At 45.3% G+C, this 16,775-nt stretch overlaps 1 protein-coding gene across 1 annotated transcript in view; it reads right to left on the reverse strand.

Moving 5' to 3' along the window:
• The window catches only part of LOC148506752 (transmembrane protease serine 11D-like), a 114,008-nt gene that overhangs the window by 3,006 nt on the left and 94,227 nt on the right, over positions 1-16,775 (reverse strand). The window lies entirely within an intron of this gene.

Raw genomic sequence — 16,775 nt, forward strand, 5'->3', positions numbered from 1 at the left:
GATCCTGCTACCAGTATTATGACTGTTGGGACGCCGTACCCAACCTCCTTGATACCAGGTCTGTGTCTACTTAAAGTACACCACATTTTTTTTTTATTTTTTTTTATCTTTCCCCATTGCCGAAGCTTAAAGGTTCCTGGCCCCCAGAGCCGAAAGGCCCATTAGGAGGTAAGCAGGTTCACCCAATAGGGAAGAGAGAGGGGACACATGTCTAGCGGTCCCACTAGGCATGCCTGACCATCGCTACCAGTATTTTTAACCACTTATCTTCTATGGTCTCATGGTATGCGACCACCAAGTGTTTACTGAAACATCACATGTGACCGTGCCTTCCTCATTCATCCACAATGGTGATGCTGTTATGCAATGACATCACTGAGCATGATAGTGCTTCCTACACTACAATGTAGAGGATAGCGGCTCATATTTCCCTCTTCCTCACACATAAAGAACTGGGGGTCTCCTCTTTCAAAATGATTGGTGCCATAGAAAGAAGTGTATGGTGATCACTGTGATTACCAGACAATAACCCCTACACTGCGGATGGGGAAGATTTCTCCATTAATATAGGGGAGCCCTCACTTTCAAATTAGGGTCCCCCCAAATTGTTATTGTCTAGTGATCACCACACAATATCACCCTGCACCATGGAAAACTAAGCTCCCAATAGAGAGCCCTACATGCCCTATACTGGAACAAACACTAAGGGGCTTGCAGGCTTTTTTTTTTTTTTTTAGCTTATTGCAGTGTGATGGAAACATTTTTTTTGTATCTTTACCAGTTCAGGAAAGCTATGTTACTCAGATGATGAGAACCTACAAGTTGGCCAAGTACAGTGGATTGTCCAAAGCGGTTCTCGAAATTGTGAGATAAAAAAAGGTGCTGAAATTCCTTATAGCATAACAAGAAGCATGATTAGGGAGATGTTAATCAGCTAGGATGAGTCGCACTGGTCAGAGGAGAATGAAGATGACAGTGACCAATAGGACATCCTGCCAGCAGAAACCCAAGGGAAACTGGTGATAACAGCTCAGAACCCAGCACTATGTCCGAGCAGAAGCTCTTTTACATCACATACAGCAGAAGATCTGACTCATCAATAACTCAGCAATGATGGGACTGCTCTATCAGTAATGCATGCTATTGATGTGTAGCAGGTGCCACAGGATGTGGTGTCCAGAGAATAAATGTCAGCTGCTGCACTCAGATTAGGATTCATACATTTTGACAAGATTGACGTTATTGATGGTCATTTGCTAATATTTGAAAAGACCTGCAAACTCATTGAGTTGCTCAGTAAGGGATAGGTCAAACATTTAGTCCCCACTCTGCAGAGAGTGGGCCCATGGAGACTGTGGAGACTATGACAAAGGCACAAAGCCATCCCAAAACTGCTTACAATGACCCCTGAGACCTACCAGCAGAAGTTTTCGGGACTTATCCAAGAGCCCCCACACTACCCTTGAGTAGTTCTCCAACCAGAAGAAGCAGTACATGAGGTGCCCCTAAAAATTAACTGTCCCACAACCCAAGCATCCTAGGTTGTGTCCCAAATTAGAGTTCTGGAACTCAACTTTCATATTTACCTTGTGGAGGTGAGCATAAAGAAATAGTTACTACTCCAGTCATTACCATGGGGAAAAGGAAAAGTGTTAAGAGTAATTTGTATGGCCAAAAAGCCCCTTTAAAAATATGCGACGTAATCTGCAGGCAGTGATAGTGGGAACCCAGTGGTGTTATAGACGAAGAGACTCTGGCCCCTCAATCTTGGTATGGAGTCATCACCTTGCTGATTCTGCAGCCGTATTGCAGGGTCACATTGCCAAAGTTACTGTGGTAGATGGACTGTAGTAAAAGGTACTCATGGCAAGGGAACACCTGGACTGGGGAGATGGCCAGGAGCTACAAGATGCTGACATATATGGGCTCCCAACAGATACCGATGTGGTCCTACAAAATTATATCAGTGATGGAATCGTGACTGCATTTGCTAATGCCATCATCTGGAGTTAAGATGACAGACTGCTATCTTCACAATCTCCACCAGCACCACCCACCCCAGAGGAAGAGACCACAGCTGATAAATCTGCACATCTTTCCAGAATTACAAAGTGTGGGACTGTGGAATCACTCTAGCACTTAAAAGGTATACACCCATTAGCCATAACATTAAAACCACCTGCCTAATATTGTGTCGGTCCACCTCGTGCAGCCAAATTAGCTCAGACTCGACTAGGCATGGACTCCACAAGACCTCTGAAGGTGTTCTGTGGTACCTGGCACCAAGACGTTCGTAAGAGATCCTTTAAGTCCTGTACGTTTCCAAGGTGGGGGGCCTTCATGGCTCTGAGTTGTTTTTCCAGCATGTCCCACAAATAATTGATTGGATAGAGATCTGTGGAATAACTTGTTCCTCAAACCATTCCTGAACAATTTTTGCAGTGTGGCAGGGAATATTATTCTACTGAAGAGGCAACCACCATCAGGGGATACTGTTGCCATGAAGGAGTATATTTGGTCTGCAACAATGTTTAGGTAGGTGGTATGTGCCAAAGTAACATCCACATTCCAAGACCCAAGATTTCCCAGCAGAACATTGCCCAGACATCACACTGCCTCCGCCAGCTTACCATCTTCCCATAGTGCCCCCTTCTGCCATCTCTTCTCCAGGTAAAAGATGCACGCACACCCAGCCGTCCACATGATGTAAAAGAAAATGTGATTCATAAGACCAGACCACCTTCTTCCATTGCTCCATGGTTCAGTTCTGGCACATGCCCATTATAGGTGCTTTTAACGGTGGAAAGAGGTCAGCATGGGCACTCTGACACCTTTCTTTCATAGAGCGGCTCAGTGTTTGAAAAAGCCAGAAAGTGAAAGCGCGCGCGTTCACACATACGTGTGGAAGGTCTGAGAGGTGCACAGCAGGACTTCTAGCCTGCTTTGGAAGGCACACCGGCAGTGAGCATTTCCATGCATACCCACCAAGGTATTTTCTCTCCTCCTTTCTGCTCTCTCACAGTGTGGAACCTGATATCAGTGCACATGGAGCAGGTCCCATCCTGAAGTAGAAGTGCTCTTTTGTCTCTTTCTATAGCTTTCACCCTGAGAATCACTCTCTCATCCTGTCATCTCTGCTTTACAAATGACAGGAGAGCAGAAACAAGACACAGGCACTGGATCTACACTATCTCATGCTATATATATATATATATATATATATATATATATATATATATATTAGGGGTGTGCACCGGCCACTTTTTGTGTTTTGGATCTGGATCTTTCTTCGTGTTTTGGATCTGGATTGGTTTTGCCAAAACCACCCTTCCGTGTTTTGGGTTTTGTGTTTTGGATCTGTATTTTTTTGAAGAAAAAAAAAAGCATAAAAACAGCTAAAATCACAGAATTTGTGTTTTTTTCTGCTCCTATGCTATTATTAACCTCAATATCCTTAATTTCCACTCATTTCCAGTCTATTCTGAACACCTCACACCTCACAATAGTGTTTTTATGTCCAAAAGGTTGCACCGAAGTAGCTGGATGACTATGCTAAGCGACACGAGTGGGCAGCACAAACGTGGCCCATCTAGGAGTGACACTGCAGTGGCAGACAGGATGGCAGTTTGAAAAACTAGGCCCCAAACAGTACATAATGCAAAGAAAAAAAAGAGGTGCAAGATGGAATTGTCCTTGGGCCCTCCCACCCACCCTTATGTTGTATAAACAGGACATGCACACTTTAACAAAACTGGTTCTACGGAGGCAAGATGTCGTCCTCATCCACCGATTCATCACCCTCTTCACTGTTGTGTACATCCTCATCTTCACAGAGTATTAATTCGTCCCCGCTGGAATCCACCACCACAGGTCCCTCGGTACGTTCTGGAGGCTGGTCTCCCTGGAAGAGTTGATAATTCATTTTTATGAACATCATTTTCTCCACATTTTGTGGAAGCAACCTCCTACGCCTTTCGCTGACAAGGTTCCCGGCTGCACTAAACACTCTTTCGGAGTACACACTGGAGGGGGGGCAACTCAGATAAAATAGAGCCAGTTTGTACAGGGGCCTCCAAATTGCCTCTTTTTCCTGCCAGTACAGGTACGGACTGTCTGACATGCCTACTTGGATGCTGTCACCGATGTAATCCTTTAACAGACAGACGCACGCTTGTCGCTACTGCTTTGAGGATGCAGGTGCGGCTACAGCCCACACAATTCACAAAGACAGAAAAAAAAAAAGAATATTTTTATTGTTTGTGGAGCACACTTTGAGGGTTACACCACCCTTTAACAGACAGACGCACGCTTGTCGCTGCTGCTTTGAGGATGCAGGTGTGGCTACAGCCCACACAATTCACAAACAGAAAATAATTCTTCCACCATTCTGTCAGTGGTGACCGTATCATATGCAGTGACAGTAGACATGTCAGAAATTGACATTGTTGGCACGTCCTTCAGTCCGGACCAGATGTCCAAACCGGCCCTTGACTTATGACACAGGCGCACGCTTGGCGCTGCTGCTGTGTTGATGCACGTGCGGCTACTGCGCATACATTTCGCACACAAACACAGAAAAAAAAGATTTGTTTATTTTTTGTGGAGTGCACTTTGAAGGTTGCACCACCGTTTAACAGACTTATGGGACACAGGGGCACGCTTGGCGCTGCTCCTTTGTTGATGCACGTGCAGCCACAGTGCACACAATTCACAAACACAGAAAATAATTTTTTATTTTTTTTGGAGTGCACTTTGGGGGTTACAGCACCCTTTAACAGACGAGCCAGCCGGCCCTTTACTTATGACACAGGCACACGCTTGGCGCTACTTTGTTGATGCACGTGCGGCTACTGCGCACTTAATTCACAAACACAGAAAAAACTAAATTTTTTTTTGGAGTGCACTTTGGGGGAGCACCCCTGATGCACAGATCACACCCTGCTACAGCACCCCTCTAGGACTACAGCCTTTATGGGACACTGCACAACACAGTCCAGCCAGCCCCTATGATAGCAGCACAACACAGCCCAGCCAGCCCCTATGATAGCAGCACAACACAGCCCAACCAGCCCCTATGGACAACAGCAGCACAACACAGCCCAGTCAGCCCCTATGGACTGAGTGGTCACAACCCTTATGGACAACAGCAGCACAACACAGCCCAGCCAGCCAGCCCTAGCTCCCACCCTCCCTCTTCACTGTCCACAGCCGGAGTGAGAAATGGCACCGACGCGGGGACCTTTTATAGAATCCAAAACCCGCGAGATCCGGAAGGCGGGATGATGACGTTTTGCCTCGATTTCAGATCCGAGTCAGGCGGGAAAAGTCGAGCCTGACTCGGATACGACTTGGATCGGGGGGGTTCGGATTTCAGAAATCCGAACCCACTCATCCCTAATATATAAATATATATATATATATCTTAATGGGCGGCCCACTCGTTATACTGTACTCTCGGTGGGGCTCTGTGGGGGACCGAGCTAGCAAAGGCGACCTGGACCCCAGACTGCAGCCGGGAACAAGGGGACAGGTAAGGCGGAACCCCGCTTGCGGGGATCTGCGTGTATGTGCAATCTTACCTCCGGTCTTGGGAGACAGGAGGCGCTGATGTGGACACCAGTTCGTCCAGGACTCCACTAGACCACCGGGGCATGAATACTACTGGCTCAGGGCATTATGTAGGGCCAGGGGACCTGGTGGTTGAAGTCAGCATAGGGGACAAGGTGATCTCCCTGCGGCAGGGCCAGATTAACAATGGGGCGGATGGAGCTACAGCTCCAGGCCTCCAGATAAAAATAGGCCCATCAACATGACAGAATGATTACCAGCTGCCTAACTAGCCAAAAATGTTTTAAATAGTTTTTTTTAGTCCCCGCCTAAAAAATAAATTATGCCATTTTTCCATTTCAATGTAGTTAGGGAGACATAGTGTTCATAGTGTAGTGGGTGTACCCACCAAGGTGACTCTGAACACACTCACACAGCACCGATCACAGCTCTTCCCCTTCTCAGTATAGGCCTTTGAACATTTTCAGCTCCAGGCCCATGTGGCCCTTAATCTGGCCCTGCCCTGCGGCCCCTCCCCCAGCTCAGGGAGCCATTCCACTGCGGTCTTGCTGCCTCCTGAGCTGCTCACCCTCCGCCCCCTCTGAGACTCACGGCATCCATTTTCTGCATACAAGTCTCCGGAAATGCTGGATCCAGTCTCCCTGTATACCTCTCCCAAGGGCCAGGTTAGACAGCGCTATAGGATACCAGCCACTGCGGTCTGTGTAGTTGATTTTAGTTCCCACTGCAGTTATATTGTATATTCTGCACTGTATGTGACTTATACTAGCACTGCTGTCTGTTTTCTTTTTCATATGACTGTCAGCTTATACCTTTCCCTTTCTTCACCCTGGCATACTGAGATATTGTACCTCACATCTCCATATATTGTGAGGGCTGTCACATACTACATATCGCTGTTGCTTACTACACTGTGCCATATTGCACATACATCTAGGTTGCTCGCTGCACTTTGTCAGATTGTGTGCTTCATTATTCTTGCAGCAATTTCAGGCAGAGGCAAGAATGCAGCCCCCCACTCTGGTGTCTTGTAAGTCCTGCTCAGTAGGTTTAACTTCAGAGGACCTCATTCAGGATGGTCTGTGTGCATCTTATACTGCCCCGGCCTATCAACCCCAATGTCTTCTCCTCAGGACCCACCCTGGGCTACCTTTGCAGACCATATCGCGATCCCTCTGGTAGCTCCTCCTATGGGATGGCCACAGCAGGTACTCCCTGCAAATCCTTTGCCTCCCCCATGGGTAGATGTACTTTCTACCTCCAGGGCAGAGTCTGGCGGAGACCTCTACAGCCATTCACAAAATGCTGCAAAAAGAGAGACCCTTACCTAGTAAACCTACTAAGCGTGCTGTGTTATCTTCTCAGTCCACCCAGCTAACAGATTCTGATTTATCATGGGAGGCAGAAGACACAGACCTCTCTCACTCTGATTCTCTTTCGGGAGACAAGGAACCGCCCACTAAATTGAATATACCTGCATTTATAAGAGCTGTAAAATCTATTCTTCAAATGGAAGAGACAGAATCTGTCCCTAAGGCTAAACAGCCAGCTTTTAAACGACAAAAGGTAATTTTACCAGAATTCCCTCACTCTGACCAGCTATCTGATCATATGAGTGAAGCGTGGAATATGCCCACTAAAAGATTTCAGCTGCCTAAGCGTTTAAGCTACTTTTATCCTCTTCCCGCTACTGATTGCACTAATGGGAAGTTCCCCCAGCAGTGGATTCGCACATGACACGTTTAGTCAAGAATGCTACCTTACCTATCCATACTGCAACCTCCTTGAAGGAGACTACAGATAGAAGGATTGAGGCTTGTCTAAAGTCTATATACACTCTTTGAGGAACTATTAATCGTCCTGCTAGGGCTACGACCTGGGTGGCAAAGCTATTGAGAGTTGGGCTGAGGCTCTAGAAGAGTAATTTCCCTCTGAGGCTTCAAGGGAACAGCTGTCCTACATATCTCACATTAGAGATGCAGCCTCCAATTTGGGTGAAGCAGCTATGGATACGGCTCTCCTAGCCTCCAAGGCATCTGCCACTTCTGTAGTAGCCCGCCGAATTGTTTGGCTCCGCTCATAGAAGGCAGATGCGGACTCTAAAAAGGTTCTGGAGTCTCTGCCTTATTCAGGAGATATCCTGTTTGGTCCAGCATTGGACAAAATTATGACTACCTTAGCAGCTTCCAAGACGGCATTCCTGCTCTCTGCATATAATGCCAAGCCTCGGACGTCATCCTTTCGGTCCTTTCATCCTCAAGGGAAAACTAAAAGCCAGTCCTTTTCAAGGCATCAAGCATCAACTAAGGCTTCCAAGCCTAGTACCAAGCAGACCTGGGCCACTAGACGTCCACCTACCAAATCTGAGGACAAGTCGTCAGTCTGACGGGGCGGGCCTCTCCCAGGGTGGGAGGACGACTTCTTCAATTCGCCCAGTTCTGGCGTCAGACCACAACAGACACCTGGGTAAGAGAAATAGTCTCCCATGGGGCTGCCCCCCCCAGCAGTTCTTTTGCACAGGCCCTCCAGTGGACCCAAGCAAGGCCCTGCTGATCCAAAAGCCATTCAGTCCTTACTACTTTCAGAAGTAATAATTCTGGTCTCCTCCGCACAGCGAGGGAAGGGCTATTATTCTATCCTTTTCTTAGTTGAGAAACCCAACGGGTCTCATCGGCCCATTCTCAACCTCAAGTCTCTGAACAAGTTTATCAGGGTTCCCAGGTTTCTTATGGAAACTCTTTGCTCTATTATTCTGGCTATGGAGCCTGGGGACTTTATTGTGTCACTGGACATTCAGGATACTTACCTACAGGTACCTATAGCACCTTCTGATCAACAATATCTCCGATTTGCTATACTACAGCAATAATACCAATTTCAGGCTCTGCCCTTTGGCCTTTCAACGGCTTCTTGGGTCTTTACCAAGATCATGGCTGTTATGGCAGCCTATCTTCGTCGTCGGGGATTCAGACTGCTCCCATATTTAGATGACCTCCTGCTGTTGGCCAGCTCCCCAGAAGTTCTTCACCACCATCTACAAATAACCATTGCCTTTCTACAAATGCACGGTTGGCTGATCAACTGGAAAAAGACTTGACACCTTCTCATAGAATGGTACATCTGGGAGCTCTACTGGACTCTCGAGTCCAGAGAATCTTCCTAACAGCAGAAAAAAATCTCGGTATTATAGCACAAGGTACGCAAACTACTACACAGTCGCTGAGTGTCAAGTCACTCTGCAATGCAGACTCTGGGATCCATGGTGTCCACCTTAGACATGGTGGAGTTCACTCAGTTTCACTCCAGGCCCCTACAACACCTGATCCTCTCCAGGTGGAATGGGCTGCCTCATCTGCTCAGATCACAGATGATGAGTCTATCCCCAGAGGTTCGCCTGTCTCTGGCCTGGTGGCTACAGACGTCCCACTTGGACAAGGGACGCCCCCTTTTTTTTTTTTAGGTAATCATAACCACGGACGCAAGCCTCCGAGGGTGGGGCACGGTGACCAGTCAGCACTCCTTTCAGGGCCACCGAGGTGGTCTTACCAATCAACAATCAACATCCTAGAACTCTGAGCCATCTACAGAGCTCTCACTCTGGCTCACCATATCCTTCAGAGCAGGCCAGTACAAGTACAGTCTGACAACGCCATGGCAGTGACCTACCTAAATCACCAGGGAGGCACTCTAAGTCGAGCAGCAGTGGCAAAAGTGTCCTGCATTCTCACATGGACCAAATGCCATCTCCCAGCCATCTCCGCAGTCTTCATCCCAGGAATTTTCAATTGGGAAAAGGATTTCCTAAGCCATCACGTCGTGCTTGCAGGAGAGTGGTCTCTACATCAGTCTTTCAGCTTCTGGTGGACAGATGGGGTCTCCCAGATGTGGATCTAATGGTCTTGTGACACAACCACAAACTTCCAGTGTATGGAGCCAGGACCAGGGACCCCAATGCGGTCTTCGTGGACGCATTATCTGTGAAATGGATCTTCAATTTGGCGTACCTCTTGCCTCCAATATCCCTTCTTCCTCGAGTTCTTCGGAAAGTTCAAATGGGAAAGGGGCACAGTCCTGTTGATAGCTCCGGCTTGGCCTAGATGCCATTGGTAACCCGACCAGCAAAGTCTCTCCATAGACGTTCATCTACAACTTCCTCTATGACCAGACCTGTTGTCTCTAGAGTCCCTGTCTACATCTGGACCTTGCCCGCCTGTCTTTAACGGCTTGGCTCTTGAGACATCCTTCCTAAGGTCTAAGGGATTTTCTAGCTCCCATGTCCAGACCATGTTCAGAGCTCGTAAACCGGCCTCTGCCAGGATTTATTACCGGGTATGGCATACATATTTCCAGTGGCATGCCCCTAGAAACTAAGGTTTTTAGGGTTTCTAGAATACTTGCCTTTCTTCAAGTGGGTTTGAATCTTGGCCTCCGCCTAGCATCTCTGTAAGTGCATGTCTCTGCTCTGTCTATCTGGTTTCAGTGCAGAATTGCTCCTCTACCGGATGTTCACGCCTTCCTGCAGGGTGTTCTATGGATACAACATCCCTTTTGTCCCTCCTGTGACTCTGTGGGATTTGTCAGTGGTGCTCCACGCACTTCAGGTACCTCCATTCGAACCCTTGGAATCAGTGGATGTCAAATGGCACACTGCGAAGACTCTGTTTCTTCTAGCTATAGCATCTGTCTGTAGAGTCTCAGATTTAGGGGCGCTGTGCATGCACAGTCGATGGACGATATCTTTATCGTCCATATGCAGGTCATTGGTTGGTTGGAGGCACCAAAAAATGCACGATATGAACGATAACGATATGATAACGTTCATATCATGCAATTTAATCGTACCATGTGTACGCATCATTAGAACGCGTCCAGGTTTTCTTCCCAAAGTGGTTTCTCGTTTCCATATTAATGAGGAAATCGTGGTTCCGGCCTTTCACTCACCAGACCTCTCGACAGGTGAGGCCTCCTTTTATGTGGTCCATGCTCTGAAGATCTACGTGGACCATACTAGTTACATCAGGAAATCAGACTCCATTTTCATCCTATATGGATTCCATAAGAAGGGATGGTCAGCTAACAAACAGACTCTGGCCAGATGGAATTGCATGACTATCTCACAGGCTTATGCGCAGACTGACCATTCTGTGCCAGCTACAGTATCTGCTCCTACTAGCTCTGTGGCTCCCTCGTGGACAGCCCAGCATGGTGCCTCTGCTGAACAACTATGCAAGGCGGCTATGTTTTCTTCTGTCCACACCTTTCTTAGGCTTTATGCCTTTGATACATTTGCCTCTCAGGATGCTTCCTTTGGACGCAGGGTTCTCCTCTCTGCTCAGGAGCGTTCCCACCCGTGAACAACTGCTTTGGGACATCCCCATTGTCTCCCCTGTGGAGCCCTATGGAGCCTGAAGAAGAAAAGGAGAGTTATGGTAAAACTTATCCTTGTTAACTCTTTCTTCGAAGTCCATAGGGTCCACAGGGCACCCACCATGATGCACTTGTTCCCTTCTATGTGTGATAATGTGATTCTTTAGTGTACCAGTCTTCCTTCTCTCCTATCCTGCTCCTACCTTGGGCTTGTTAACAAAGCTGAGTTGCCCTCAGGCTGTGGGCGGGCATAGGGGGACGGACCGGAGGATCCTGGGATTGAAAAGCTTTGCTGTTGGTGTCCGGTCCTCCAGGTCCCACCTACACCCCACGGTCTCCCCTGTGGACCCTATGGACTTCGAAGAAAGAGCGTTAACAAGGGTAAGTTTTACCATAACTCTCCTTATCATACCGATTCCGTCTATACAATGTGAAATTGTTTGTATTTACTCAAGATAATGTGGATTAACATACTCTGCTCAGCTACTTGGGTTCCCCCTATATATATGAACTCCACATGTGATTGTATTAACCTATTCTGTACCATGTGAAAGTGTTTTCTATTTATCCTAAACATTGGATTGATTATTCTGCTCAACTACCTTATATCTGTGAATTGTTTTTTTACTGTTATGAATATTTTATTATCAGGTATTTGGACATATTTAAGACATCTGTATTTTTTTCTACCCTAATATGTGTTTTTGTAATGCCAAATGATAGTAGCTTTGATACATAGGCCCCAAAATCCTGAACACATAATAGACTAAGGCCCTCATTCAGAGCCGTTCGCTATTTGCGTTCGTTCGTTCAAAAGCAAGGGGTGGCTATGCAAATGATCCGTTCGCACATTGCAGTCTGTTCACACCTCTAAGTCTGAACGAGCGAGCAAAACATACGCTTGTTTTTTGGATAAAAACGCCCCCTGGCCGCACGCACCATACGTCATGTCCGCTATTTATTAGATTAATCGAGTACATCGTACAGCGTATGAACTGCTCGCTATTCTTGTGGTTGGTGTTTTCAACCGCTATTTTGCGAGCAGTTCTGAGTTAAAAAAAACCAAGTGACGTGGTCAATGACGCTGCTGTATTAATTATGCACTCCCTTAAAACGCCCGTTTTGACCTTTAAGCACGCCTGCGTTCGGATCTCCACTCCCCGTCTTCAAGCACCTTCCCCTGTTACCACCCACATATGCCTCATTCTGTCACTCAAAATAGCAGGCCCTCGCTATATTGCGTACCAACGATTTTCGGCCGCACTGACTGGTTCGCGCATGCGTACTAAAAACCGTACGCATGCGCAGATGTGCGAACATCGCTCGGAACGAGCGTACTGCCGCTAGCGAGTGGCTCTGAATGAGGGCCTAAGATGCTATATGATTGGGGGAACTACCTCTTGAAGAGAACTAGATTATTTTGAGACACCACCAAGAAAAATTAGTCGCAATTATGTCTATAATGGTAAACACTGATTCATAACACTGTGTGCCTCCCAGAAGCACTAAACACTCTTATGGTGCATACACACGATCAGATTTTTCCTTCAGATATGAACGATAACGATTTAAAAATCGTTCAGTCGTTCATATCTGAAGGAAAATCGTTCATATCTGACATGCCTGAACGATGGACGATCAACGATGCGCGTTCCCGTTTGTCAGATAACGATATCTGACATCTGATGGGTTTGCAGTCAGACTTGGACGATTCCATTCATTTTAATGCAGTCAAAAATCGTTCAATCGTTCAAATCGTTCAAAACTTTGGTAAAATCGTTCAATCGTTCAAATCGTTCAAAACTTTGGTAAAATCGTTCAATCGTTCAAATCGTTCAATCGTTCAATCGTTCAATCGTTCATCTGACAAATCTGACCGTGTGCACGCTCCATTAATCAGGCATTAATCCTGCTATATCAGATACTTGGTTTTTTTTATGCCATGCCGGGTGTAAGACTCCAGAATAACTAAGAGACAGAGGTATAACCATCTGTGTTATTTATATATTCTTGTTCTGACTCAAATTTTATATATACAAAGAAAAAAAGGGAATCAGTTTTAATACGGGTGCACTCAATCCCTCCTAATAAATAAAATACTTTAAACTTTATTAGATATACTTTAAAATTATTATTCGGGCTTATCAAGTTACAATAAAAATGCTATTTATTACTTATTTACTTGCACATCGCTGCAATATACCTGTGCTAATTATTGCAAAATTATATTCAATATTCACACATTATTACCAATGTGCCCTGAAATAGGGCCTGATAAAGCGAAATATAAAAAAAAAACAATTAATACAGAGATATAACATGATAGGAAAACAAAGAATTTTGTGAAAAAAATTAAAGTCTGTTTGAAAACAAGGCCGTGTGCTGTGTTTATATGTAGATATTTAATGTTATTTTAGATTGTGTGTGTTGTTGTTCATGCAAACTAAATAATTCCAGGTAATGGTGACTCAATCCAACAATTATAGATGTTATTCACTAAATCTATTCCTAACGGAGATCCTAAATGTGTTTTGACTGCTTACTGATATAAATAGTATCTCTTATCATCAAATGTTACATATCAATATACAAAATATCTATTGTATCATTAGTAAGTTAGAAAAAAATACAAATGTTGCCAACATCCTAAATCTGAAGTGAAAGCTAGTTATTTTTATCTCAGGAACAATGATCTAATTTATTTATGCAGCAGTTTAAAGCTGCTATATATTTAAAGATCTATTTCTTATTTACACAAGGGGTAATCTATTGTCTAATTTGCCCCTGCGGATTAAGATATGTTGGTACGACGAAGCGACAACTGAAGAAACGAATTTTGGAACACGTTGGTAACATTAAAAATACCTTAAGAGACTCTACAAACATGAAACAACTAACCAGAGTAGCAAGACATTTTTTGCTCAAACACAAATGGAGATAACAATAAAATGAAGGTTTATGGCCTTTGAAAAAGTAGAAATTGGGATAAGAGGAGGTTACATAAACAAGGAACTTCTCAAACGTGAATCAAGACACATTTTCCTTTTGGACAGTCTAACACCTTCTGGATTAAATGAAGAAATCCATTATTCAGTAGTGTTATAATTTCCCTTCAATACAGTATCCCTATTAGAACAGTTATTATTTAAGGTTAGATGGTGGTAATAAATATGCAATATATAATATCTACTATTGAAGGAACCACAAATCTCTTGGATGGAAATTGAGACATATCCCTTACTTTATAATAAATTTAAAACCTCTTCTTTTCTTCTGGACTGATTGAGGAAATTAGGATTAACCATAAATAGATTGAAGATAACATGATCATTTTCCTAAACATGATTATAATAATGGTATAAATTATAGTGAATGAGTATCAACAATGATCATGTCAATATGAATGTTTGATCATGGATAATACTGTATAATAATTTGTATGAGCTTGATCACAGATAATATTGTATATTTACTATGAGTAATATATAACTGGTTAATAACACATGATAACTGTATATAATTTTGGGTTTAATGATTTTTGAATTATTCAAATATAAGGGTAATAATTCTCAATATAAACACATTTATAGGTTAATGAGGCATGTACACATTGCACTTTTCTTTTTCTATATCTATTACACAGAATTAGTTTTAGTAAAAATAATAGATTAAATAAGGTTTACACTTATGGCTTGTAGTATATATTTTTATAGTAATCGGAGGGGGTGACAGGAGAAAGATGGGAGTGGTGGAGTCTCTCCAGACAAGGAAGCAGTGCAGTGTGTGCAGGACAGAGACAGGCAGAGCAGCATGACGGCCGCTGCTGTGATCGGGATGATGAGCGCTCTGAGGGCTGTTGGTGACTCTGGCTCAGCAGCACGAAGGTGGTGAGCGGGTGATGTGGGGCCTCGAACACACCGGCAGCGGCGGCGTATCCAGGCCCGCTGTGAGCCGGGCCGTGGTAATAGGGGGCGTGGCCTAATCACGGGAGGCGTGGCCACGCCCCCTTCCCGGAAAACGAAAGATATGCAGCGCCGCAAAGCGGCGCTGGGGAGGGGGCGCTCTGAACCCCCTCAGCCCTGCTCAAAGCCAGGGGGGGCGCGATCAGTGTGATCGCTCCCCCCCACAGGCATCGGAGACAGCTGTGGCTGCTGCTCAGCAGCCACGCTGTGTGCTGGGCTGCTGTGAGGGAGGGGGGAGCGGCGCCGGACCCAGGCTCGGGTAATCTGTACCCACCCCCCCCTCTCTGAGCCCCTGGGCGTATCTACAGTCCCTGCAGCCCCCGCGGTGGCTTGTGGTGGCGCCAAATGAGGGCTGCGCCGGCCTCATTGAAGTGAGGGGAGAGCAGCACTAGTGACTGCGCTGCCGCCATCACTGACTGTCAGGCAGACCACGGGCATGTGGTATCTGGTGAATCACTGGCCGGGGGTGATACAGGGCTGCATAGCGGCTGCTTCGCTCCTGACTGCGTGATCTATTCAGCGAGAGCTTAGCTGCCCAGAGGTGAGCCCTGCGTGTGGCCTGCGGGGATAGGTAGGCGGTGCTGGGCTAAGTGTAAAAGTCAGTGGGCTGCAGTGCTGGGCGCTGGCACATGAAGGGAAAGAGGCGGCTGGTAGAGAAAGATACGGGGTGGCAGGGATAAGACAGGAGAGGGGGAAGCGAGATGGAGAGAGGAGGGGGGAAAAAAGCCTGACAATGCTGGGCACAAGCTAGTGCCCACTGCCATTGCAAGTGAAAGGCCATAAAAACTAGTATTGTAATATTTGCTAAACAAGGTGCTTATATGGTAGAAAATAATATGCTAAATATATAACATTAGGCTGGTCGGTGTTCCCTATAGTTTTGTCCTACACAATATGATTAGCGTTCACCTTTGTAAATTGCAATAAGTCATTACATTATCAATTTCTCATGCAACCAGATGCATATCATACTTCTTTCAACTGTAGCTGCCTCAAACTTTATATTTTCATGGTGGTTTCTTTATATCTCTGGTTAATATCATATCAAGTTTGAGTGTGCATTAAAACTTGCTCCCTCAGACATTTTAAACATCATCACCTGAGAGGGAGGGGGCGGCGCTATAAATTAGTGTCTTGCCCCAAGTGACAAAAATCCTAGTGTCGGCCCTGGCCTCTATAAGCCTTGATAAAGCTGACTAAGCGAAATGCGCATTGGCGTCTGCCGTGTGCTTGTTCACTAATGTAATACATGTAATATGTGTATATGTTGTGGTGTAAAGATTGAGGAAAATCACTAAAATATTAACAAGATCTGTTGTAATAGCAAACAATACGATCCCGGCATCAGAGGTGCGCTGCACGGAGACTGTTTGACACTGATATATTAGATGTATGTGGCCTTGCTTCAGTGATATAGGTACATTAGTATAACTAATACTCCAGCATATGTTAGTTAAAGTATAATACAAGTGAAGCACTGCTGCATTTTAAAGCAGACAGTACGGAGCAGAGCCGGCCCTAGCCAATTCGGAGCCCATGGCAAAATTTTGGCTGATACCCCCTAGCATGTATTATATTTATATATTATATAAGGCCGGCACCCCACCTTGCAGTTCCACCATGCCAAGGTGCCGCTAGATAAAACATCAATAACCAGCAAAAGCTAGTGGCACTCGGTTTTGCAAAAAAATTTTACTTGGTGCAAACCACCAAGTTACGGGAACATATCCTTAGGTAGGCAATGTTTAATTTCTATTGAAAGAGTTTTGTCACAAAATTTTTACATATTGAGTGGTCACCCCAGGCATATGATATATATATATATATATATATATATATATAGATACACATAAATATAATTGTACCATAGGCTCGGCA

This window comes from Taudactylus pleione, unplaced genomic scaffold (genome assembly GCF_031769625.1).
Source record: "Taudactylus pleione unplaced genomic scaffold, aTauple2 ptg000397bl, whole genome shotgun sequence".
Lineage (NCBI taxonomy): Eukaryota > Metazoa > Chordata > Amphibia > Anura > Myobatrachidae > Taudactylus > Taudactylus pleione.